We start from the raw sequence: 11379 nt of genomic DNA on the forward strand, positions 1-11379 counted from the left end.
TAGTTGCAGTCGATTTGTTCCATTCTTTAAGAAAAGTTCTCCAAAAGTTCCTTATGAAAGAATCGTTTGAAGCACCTGGTTGTCACAAATGTTTTGACTACTTGTGGAGCCAAAACGGATTTCGTATGAGTCAGATATCCATGTTTCAGTTAACACTGCGCAAAACTGATTACGAACGACAGTTACAGACTAGTTCTTGTGTAGTTGCACTCGATTTTTTCCATTCTACTTCACTAAACATCTCCATATGAGATCCAATTACTTGTAGGGAAATGCCAGAGACCTCAGTTATGAGGATGCACTAGGTCCATAACTGCGACTTTGTGTACGTTCTCGAAATGCGTTTGTCGAATGCTCATTAAGAAAGTTTCTATAAAAGTTTCTGAACGAACTCCTTAAGAAAAGTTCTCCAAAAGTTCCCTATGAAATAATCCTTTCAAGCATCTAGTCGTCACAAACGTTTTGACTACTTGTGCAGCCAAAACGGACTCCCTATGAGTCAGATATCCATGTTTCAATTAACACTGCGCAAAACTGATCCCGAACGGCAGTTACAGAATAGTTCTTGTGTAGTTGCGCTCGATTTTTTCCATTCGACTTCACTAAACATCTCCATATGAGATCCAATTACTTGTAGGGAAAAGCAAGAGACCTCGGTTATGAGGATGCACTAGGTCCATAGCTGGGAATTTGTGTATGTTCTCGAAATGCGTTTGTCGAGTGCTCACTAAGAAAGTTTCTATCCAACTTTCTAAACGAACTCCTTAAGAAAAGTTCTCCAAAGGTTCCCTATGAAAGAATCCTTTGAAGCACCTGGTCGTCACAAATGTTTTGACTACTATTGGAGCCAAAACGGACTCCATATCAGTCAGATATCCATGTTTGAGTTAACACTACGCAAAACTGATTCCGAACGACAGTTACAGACTAGTTCTTGTGTAGTTGCACTCGATTTTTTCCATTCTACTTCACTAAACATCTCCATATGAGATCCAATTACTTGTAGGGAAATGCAAGAGACCTCGGTTATGCTAATGCACTAGGTCCATAGCAGGGACTTTGTGTATGTTCTCGAAATGCGTTTGTCGAGTGCTCATTAATAAAGTTTCTATACAAGTTTCTGAACGAACTCCATAAGAAAAGTTCTCCAATAGTTCCCTATGAAATAATCCTTTGAAGCATCTGGTCGTCACAAATGTTTTGACTACTTGTGGAGCCAAAACGGACTCCGTATGAGTCAGATATCCATGTTTCAGTTAACACTGCGCAAAACTTATTCCGAACGACAGTTACACACTAGTTCTTGTGTAGTTGCACTCGATTTTTTCCATTCTACTTCACTAAACATCTCCATATGAGATCCAATTACTTGTAGGGAAATGTAAGAGACCTCGGTTATGAGGATGCACTATGTCCATAGCTGGGACTTTGTGTATGTTCTCGGAATGCGTTTGTCGAGTGCTCATTAAGAATGTTTCTATACAACTTTCTGAACGAACTCCTTAAGAAAAGTTCTCCAAAAGTTCCCTATGAAAGAATCCTTTGAAGCATTTGGTCGTCACAAACGTTTTGACTACTTGTGGAGCCAAAACGGACTCCGTATGAGTCAGATATCCATGTTTCAGTTAACACTTCGCAAAACTAATTCCGAACTACAGTTAGAGACTATTTCTTGTCTAGTTGCACTCGATTTTTTCCATTCTACTTAACTAAACATCTCCATATGAGATCCAATTACTTGTATGGAAATGCAAGAGACCTCGGTTATGAGGATGCACTAGGTCCATAGCTGGGACTTTGTGTATGTTCTCGAAATGCGTTTGTCGAGTGCTCACTAAGAAAGTTTCTATACAAGTTTCTGAACGAACTCCTTAAGAAAAGTTCTCCAAAGGTTCCCTATGAAAGAATCCTTTGAAGCACCTGGTCGTCACAAACGTTTTGACTACTTGTGGAGCCAAAACGGACTCCGTATCAGTCAGATATCCATGTTTCAGTTAACACTGCGCAAAACTGATTCCGAACGACAGTTACAGACTAGTTCTTGTGTAGTTGCACTCGATTTTTTCCATTCTACTTCACTAAACATCTCCATAGGAGATCCAATTAGTTGTAGGGAAATGCAAGAGACCTCGGTTACGAGGATGCACTAGGTCCATAGCTGGGACTTTGTGTATGTTCTCGAAATGCGTTTGTCGAGTGCTTATTAAGAAAGTTTCTATACAAGTTTCTGAACGAACTCCTTAAGAAAAGTTCTCCAAAAGTTCCCTATGACAGAATTCTTTGAAGCATCTGGTCATCACAAACGTTTTTACTACTTGTGGAGCCAAAACGGACTCCGTATGAGGCAGATATCCATGTTTCAGTTAACACTTCGCAAAACTGATTCCGAACGACAGTTACGGACTAGTTCTTGTGTAGTTGCACTCGATTTTTTACATTCTACTTCACTAAACATCTCCATATGAGATCCAATTACTTGTAGGGAAATGCAAGAGACCTCAATTATGAGGATGCACTAGGTCCATAACTGGGACTTTGTGTACGTTCTCAAAATGCGTTTGTAGAATGCTCATTAAGAAAGTTTCGATAAAAGTTTCTATACAAGTTTCTGAAGGAACTCCTTAAGAAAAGTTCTCCAAAAGTTCCCTATGAAAGAATCCTTTGAAGCATCTGGTCGTCACAAACGTTTTGACTACTTGTGGAGCCAAAACGGACTCCGTACCAGTCAGATATCGATGTTTCAGTTAACACTGCGCAAAACTGATTACGAACGAAAGTTACAGACTAGTTCTTGTGTAGTTGCACTCGATTTTTACCATTCTACTTCACTAAACATCTCCATATGAGATCCAATTACTTGTAGGGAAATGCAAGAGACCTCGGTTAGGATGATGCACTAGGTCCATAGCTGGGACTTTGTGTATGTTCTCGAAATGCGTTTGTCGAGTGCTCATTAAGAAAGTTTCTATACAAGTTTCTGAACGAACTATTTAAGAAAAGTTCTCCAAAAGTTCCCTATGAAAGAATCCTTTCAAGCATCTGGTCGTCTAATACGTTTTGACTACTTGTGGAGCCAAAAGGGACTCCATATGAATCAGATATCCATGTTTCAGTTAACACTGCGCAAAACTGATTCCGAACGACAGTTACAGACTAGTTCTTGTGTAGTTGCACTCGATTTTTTCCATTCTACTTCTCTAAACATCTCCATATGAGATCCAATTACTTGTAGGTAAATGCACGAGACCTCGGTTATGAGGATGCACTAGGTCCATAGCTGGGACTTTGTGTATGTTCTCGAAATGCGTTTGTCGAGTCCTCATTAAGAAAGTTTCTATACCAGTTTCTGAACAAACTCCTTAAGAAAACTTCTCCAAAGGTTCCCTATGAAAGAATCCTTTGAAGCATCTGGTCGTCACAAACATTTTGACTACTTGTGGAGCCAAAACGGACTCCGTATGAGTCAGGTATCCATGTTACAGTTAACACTGCGCAAAACTGATTCCGAACGACGGTTACAGACTAGTTCTTGTGTAGTTGCACTCGATTTTTTCCTTTCTACTTCACTAAACATCTCCATATGAGATCCAATTACCTGTAGGAAAATACAAGAGACCTCGGTTATAAGGATGCACTAGGTCCATAGCTGGGACTTTGTGTATGTTCTCGAAATGCGTTTGTCGAGTGCTCATTAAGAAAGTTTATATACAAGTTTCTGAACGAACTCCTTAAGAAAAGTTCTCCAAACGTTCCCTATGAAAGAATCCTTTGAAGCATCTAGTCATCACAAACGTTTTGACAACTTGTGGAGCCAAAACGGACTCCGTATGAGTCAGATATCCATGTTTCAGTTAACACTGCGCAAAACTCATTCCGAACGACGGTTACAGACTAGTTCTTGTGTAGTTGCACTTGATTTTTTCCATTCTACTTCACTAAACATTTCCATATGAGATCCAATTACTTGTAGGGAAATACAAGAGACCTCGTTATGAGGATGCACTAGGTCCATAGCCGGGACTTTGTGTATGTTCTCGAAATGCGTTTGTCGAGTGCTCATTAAGAAAGTTTCTATACAAGTTTCTGAACGAACGCCTTAAGAAAAGTTCTCCATTGGTTCCCTATGAAAGAATCCTTTGAAGCATCTGGTCATCACAAATGTTTTGACTACTTGTGGAGCCAAAACGGACTCCGTATGAGTTAGATATCCATGTTTAAGTTAACACTGCGCAAAACTGATTCCGAACGACAGTTATAGACTAGTTCTTGTGTAGTTGCACTCGAGTTTTTCCATTCTACTTCACTAAACATCTCCATATGAGATCCAATTAATTGTAGGGAAATGCGAGAGACCTCGGTTAGGAGGATGCACTAGGTCCAAAGCTGGAACTTTGTGTATGTTCTCGAAATGCGTTTGTCGAGTGCTCATTAAGAAAGTTTCTATACAAGTTTCTGAATGAACTCCTTAAGAAAAGTTCTCCAAAAGTTCCCTATGAAAGAATCCTTTGAAGCATCTGGTCGTAACAAATGTTTTGACTACTTGTGGAGAAAAAACGGACTCCGTATGAGTCAGATATCCATGTTTCAGTTAACACTGCGCAAAACTGATTCCGAACGACAGTTACAGACTAGTTCTTGTGTAGTTGCACTCGATTTTTTCCATTCTACTTCATTAAACATCTCCATATGAGATCCAATTACTTGTAGGGAAATGCAAGAGACCTCGGTTATGATGATGCACTAGGTCCATAGCTGGGACTTTGTGTATGTTCTCGAAATGCGTTTGTCGAGTGCTCATTAAGAAAGTTTCTGTACAAGTTTCTGAACGAACTCTTTAAGAAAAGTTCTCCAAATGTTCCCTATGAAAGAATCCTTTGAAGCATCTGGTTGTCACAAACATTTTGACTACTTGTGGAGCCAAAAAGGACTCCATATGAATCAGATATCCATGTTTCAGTTAACACTATGCAAAACTGATTCCGAACGACAGTTACAGACTAGTTCTTGTGTAGTTGCACTCGATTTTTTCCATTCGACTTCACTAAACATCTCCATATGAGCTCCAATTACTTGTAGGGAAAAGCAAGAGACCTCGGTTATGATGATGCACTAGGTCCATAGCTGGGACTTTGTGTATGTTCTCGAAATGCGTTTGTCGAGTGCTCATAAAGAAAGTTTATATACAAGTTTCTGAACGAACTCCTTAAGAAAAGTTCTCCAAAAGTTCCCTATGAAAGAATCCTTCGAAGCATCTGGTCGTCAAAAATGTTTTGACTACTTGTGGAGCCAAAACGGACTCCGTATGAGTCAGATATCCATGTCTCAGTTAACACTGCGCAAAACTGATTCCGAACGACAGTTACAGACTAGTTCTTGTGTAGTTGCACTCGATTTTTTCCATTCTACTTCACTAAACATCTCCATATGAGATCCAATTAGTTGTAAGGAAATGCAAGAGACCTCGGTTATGAGGATGCACTATGTCCATAGCTGGGACTTTGTGTATGTTCTCGAATTGCGTTTGTCGAGTGCTCATTAAAAAAGTTTCTATACAAGTTTCTGAACGAACTCCTTAAGAAAAGTTCTCCGAATGTTCCCTATGAGAGAATACTTTGAAGCATCTGGTCATCACAAACGTTTTGAATACTTGTGGAGCCAAAACGGACTCCGTATGAGGCAGATATCCATGTTTCAGTTAACACTTCGCAAAACTGATTCAGAACGACAGTTACAGACTAGTTCTTGTGTAGTTGCACTCGATTTTTTCCATTCTACTTCACTAAACATCTCCATATGAGATCCAATTAGTTGTAGGGAAATGCAAGAGACCTCGGTTATGACGATGCACTAGGTCCATAGCTGGGACTTTGTGTATGTTCTCGAAATGCGTTTGTCGAGTGCTCATTAAGAATGTTTCTATACAAGTTTCTGAACGAACTCCTTAAGAAAAGTTCTCCAAAGGTTCCCTATGAAAGAATCCTTTGAAGCACCTGGTCGTCACAAACGTTTTGACTACTTGTGGAGCCAAAACGGACTCCGTATGAGTCAGATATCCATGTTTCAGTTAACACTTCGCAAAACTGATTCCGAACGACAGTTACAGACTAGTTCTTGTGTAGTTGCACTCGATTTTTTCCATTCTACTTCACTAAACATCTCCATACGAGATCCAATTACTTGTAGGGAAATTCTAGAGACATCGGTTATGAGGATGCACTAGGTCCATAGCTGGGACTTTGTGTATGTTCTCGAAATGCGTTTGTCGAGTGCTCATTAAGAAAGTTTCTATACAAGTTTCTGAACGAACTCCTTAAGAAAAGTTCTCCGAAAGTTCCCTATGAGAGCATACTTTGAAGCATCTAGTCGTCACAAACGTTTTCAATACTTGTGGAGCCAAAACGGACTCCGTATGAGTCAGATATCCATGTTTCAGTTAACACTTCGCAAAACTGATTCGGAACGACAGTTACAGACTAGTTCTTGTGTAGTTGCACTCGATTTTTTCCATTCTACTTCACTAAACATCTCCATATGAGATCCAATTACTTGTATGGAAATTCAAGAGACCTCGGTTATGAGGATGCACTAGGTCCATAGCTGGGACTTTGTGTATGTTTTCAAAATGCGTTTGTCGAGTGCTCACTAAGAAAGTTTCTGTACAAGTTTCTGAACGAACTCCTTAAGAAAAGTTCTCCAAAGGTTCCGTATGAAAGAATCCTTTGAAGCACCTGGTCGTCACAAATGTTTTGACTACTTGTGGAGCCAAAACGGACTCCGTATCAGTCAGATATCCATGTTTCAGTTAACACTGCGCAAAACTGATTCCGAACGACAGTTACAGACTAGTTCTTGTGTAGTTGCACTCGATTTTTTCCATTCTACTTCACTAAACATCTCCATATGAGATCCAATTACTTGTTGGGAAATGCAAGAGACCTCATTTATGAGGATGCACTAGGTCCATAGCTGGGACTTAGTGTATGTTCTCGAAATGCGTTTGTCGAGTGCTCATTAAGAAAGTTTCTATACAAGTTTCTGAACGAACTCCTTAAGAAAAGTGCTCCAAAAGTTCCCTATGAAAGAATTCTTTTAAGCACCTGGTCGTCACAAACGTTTTGGCTACTTGTGGAGCCAAAACGGACTACGTATGAGTCACATATCCATGTTTCAGTTAACACAGCGCAAAACTGATTCCGAACGACAGTTACAGACTAGTTCTTGTGTAGTTGCACTCGATTTTTTCCATTCTACTTCACTAAACATCTCCATATGAGATCCAATTACTTGTAGGGAAATGCAAGAGACCTCGTTTATGATGAGGCACTAGGTCCATAGCTGGGACATTGTGTATGTTCTCGAAATGCGTTTCTCGAGTGCTCATTAAGAAAGTTTCTATACAAGTTTCTGAACGAACTCCTTAAGAAAAGTTCTCCAAAAGTGGCCTATGAAAGAATTCTTTGAAGCATCTGGTCGTCACAAACGTTATGACTACTTGTGAAGCCAAAACGGACTCCGTATGAGTCAGATATCCATGTTTCAGTTAACACTACGCAAAACTGATTCCGAACGACAGTTACAGACTAGTTCTTGTGTAGTTGCACTCAATTTTTTCCATTCTAGTTCACTAAACATCTCCATATGAGATCCAATTACTTGTAGGGAAATGCAAAAGACTTCGTTTATCTGGACGCACTAGGTCCATCGCTGGGACTTTGTGTATGTTCTCGAAATGCGTTTGTCGAGTGCTCATTAAGAAAGTTTCTATACATGTTTCTGAACGAACTCCTTAAGAAAAGTTCTCCAAAGGTTCCTTATGAAAGAATCCTTTGAAGCATCTGGTCGGCACAAACGTTTTGTTTACTTGTGGAGCCAAAACGGACTCCCTATGAGTCAGATATCCATGTTTCAATTAACACTGCGCAAAACTGATTCCGAACGACGGTTACAGACTAGTTCTTGTGTAGTTGCGCTCGATTTTTTCCATTCTACTTCACTAAACATCTCCATATGAGATCCAATTACTTGTAGGGAAATTCAAGAGACCGCGGTTATGAGGATGCACTAGGTCCATAGCTGGGACTTTGTGTATGTTCTCGAAACGCGTTTGTTGAGTGCTCATTAAGAAAGTTTCTATACAAGTTTCTGAACGAACTCCTTAAGAAAAGTTCTCCAAAAGTTCCCTACGAAAGAATCCTTTGAAGCACCTGGTCATCACAAATGTTTTGACTACTGGTGGAGCCAAAACGGACTCCGTATGAGTCAGATATCCATGTTCCTGTTAACATTGCGCAAAACCGATTACGAACAACAGTTACAAACTAGTTCTTGTGTAGTTGCACTCGATTTTTTCCATTCTACTTCACTAAACATATCCATATGAGATCCAATTACTTGTAGGGAAATGCAAGATACCTCGGTTATGAGGATGCACTAGGTCCATAGCTGGGACTTTGTGTATGTTCTCGAAATGCGTTTGTCGAGTGCTCATTAAGAAAGTTTCTATACAAGTTTCTGAACGAACTCCTTAAGAAAAGTTCTCCGAAAGTTCCCTATGGGAGCATACTTGGAAGCATCTGGTCGTCACAAATATTTTGAATACTTGTGGAGCCAAAACGGACTCCGTATGAGTCAGATATCCATGTTTCAGTTAACACTTCGCAAAACTGATTCGGAACGACAGTTATAGACTAGTTCTTGTGTAGTTGCACTCGGCTTTTTACATTCTACTTCACTAAACATCTCCATATGAGATACAATTACTTGTAGGGAAATGCAAGAGACCTCGGTTATGAGGATGCACTAAGTCCATAGCTGGGACTTTGTGTATGTTCTCGAAATGCGTTTGTCGAGTGCTCATTAAGAAAGTTTCTATACAAGTTTCTGAACGAACTCCTTAAGAAAAGTTCTCCAAAAGTACCCTATGAAAGAATACTTTGAAGCATCTGGTCTTCACAGACATTTTGACTACTTGTGGAGCCAAAATGGACTCCGTATGAGGCAGATATCCATGTTTCAATTAACACTGCGCAAAACTGATTCCGAACGACAGTTACAGACTAGTTCTTGTGTAGTTGCACTCGATTTTTTCCATTCTAATTCACTAAACATCTCCATATGAGATCCAATTACTTGTAGGGAAATGCAAGAGACCTCGGTTATGAGGATGCACTAGGTCCATAGCTGGGACTTTGTGTATGTTCTCAAAATGCGTTTGTTGAGTGCTCATTAAGAAAGTTTCTATATAAGTTTCTGAACGAACTCCTTAAGAAAAGTTCTCCAAAACTTCCCTATGCAAGAATCCTTTGAAGCATCTGGTCGTCACAAATGTTTTGACTACTTGTGGAGCCAAAACGGACTCCGTATGAGTCAGATATCCATGTTTCAGTTAGCACTACACAAAACTGATTCCGAACGACAGTTACAGAATAGTTCCTTTGTAGTTGCACTCAATTTTTTCCATTCTACTTCACTAAACATCTCCATATGAGATCCAATTACTTGTAGGGAAATGCAAAAGACCTCGTTTATGATGATGCACTAGGTCCATAGCTGGGACTTTGTGTATGTTCTCGAAATGCGTTTGTCGAGTGCTCATTAAGAAAGTTTCTATACAAGTTTCTGAACGAACTCCTTAAGAAAAGTCTTGAAAAAGTTCCCTATGAAAGAATCCTTTGAAGCATCTGGTCGTCACAAACGTTATGACTACTTGTGAAGCCAAACCGGACTCCGTATGAGTCAGATATCCATGTTTCAGTTAACACTGCGCAAAACTGATTCCGAACGACAGTTACAGACTAGTTCTTGTGTAGTTGCACTCAATTTATTCCATTCGACTTCACTAAACATCTCCATATGAGATCCAATTACTTGTAGGGAAATGCAAGAGACCTCGGTTATCTGGACGCACTAGGTCCATAGCTGGGACTTTGAGTATGTTCTCGAAATGCGTTTGTCGAGTGCTCATTAAGAAAGTTTCTATACAAGTTTCTGAACGAACTCCTTAAGAAAAGTTCTCCAAAGATTCCTTATGAAAGAATCCTTGGAAGCATCTGGTCGGCACAAACGTTTTGACTACTTGTGGAGCCAAAACGGACTCCCTATGAGTCAGATATCCATGTTTCAATTAACACTGCGCAAAACTGATTCCGAACGATGGTTACAGACTAGTTCTTGTGTAGTTGCGCTCGATTTTTTCCATTCTACTTCACTAAACATCTCCATATGAGATCCAATTACTTGTAGGGAAATTCAAGAGACCGCAGTTATGAGGATGCACTAGGTCCATAGCTGGGACTTTGTGTATGTTCTCGAAACGCGTTTGTTGAGTGCTCATTAAGAAAGTTTCTATACAAGTTTCTGAACGAACTCTCTAAGAAAAGTTCTCCAAAAGTTCCCTATGAATGAATCCTTTGAAGCATCTGGTCGTCACAAACGTTTTGACTACTTGTGGAGCAAAAACAGACTCCATATGAATCAGATATCCATGTTTCAGTTAACACTGCGCAAAACTCATTCCGAACAACGGTTACAGACTAGTTCTTGTGTAGTTGCACTCGATTTTTTCCATTCTACTTCACTAAACATCTCCATATGAGATCCAATTACTTGTAGGGAAAAGCAAGAGACCTCGTTTATGATGATGCACTAGGTCCATAGCTGGGACTTTGTGTATGTTCTCCAAATGCGTTTGTCGAGTGCTCATTAAGAAAGTTTCTACACAAGTTTCTGAATGAACTCCTTAATAAAAGTTCTCCAAAAGTTCCCTATGAAAGATTCCTTTGAAGCATCTGGTCGTCACAAACGTTTTGACTACTTGTGGAGCGAAAACGGACTCCGTATGAGTCAGATATCCATGTTTCAGTTAACACTGAGCAAAACTGATTCCGAACGACAGTTACAGACTAGTTCTTGTGTAGTTGCACTCGATTTTTTCCATTCTACTTCACTAAACATCTCCATATGAGATCCAATTACTTGTAGGGAAATGCAAGAGACCTCGGTTATGAGGATGCACTATGTCCGTAGCTGGGACTTTGTGTATATTCTCGAAATGCGTTTGTCAAGTGCTCATTAAGAATGTTTCTATACAAGTTTCTGAACGAACTCCTTAAGAAAAGTTCTCCAAATGTTCGCTATGAAAGAATCCTTTGAAGCATCTGGTCGTCACAAACGTTGTGACTACTTGTGGAGCCAAAACAGACTTCGTATGAGTCAGATATCCATGTTTCAATTAACACTTCGCAAAACTGATTACGAACGACAGTTACAGACTAGTTCTTGTGTAGTAGCACTCGATTTTTTCGATTCTACTTCACTAAACATCTTCATATGAGATCCAATTACTTGTAGGGAAAAGCAAGAGACCTCGTTTATGATAAC

Source organism: Triticum aestivum, chromosome 6D, assembly GCF_018294505.1.
Source record: "Triticum aestivum cultivar Chinese Spring chromosome 6D, IWGSC CS RefSeq v2.1, whole genome shotgun sequence".
Lineage (NCBI taxonomy): Eukaryota > Viridiplantae > Streptophyta > Magnoliopsida > Poales > Poaceae > Triticum > Triticum aestivum.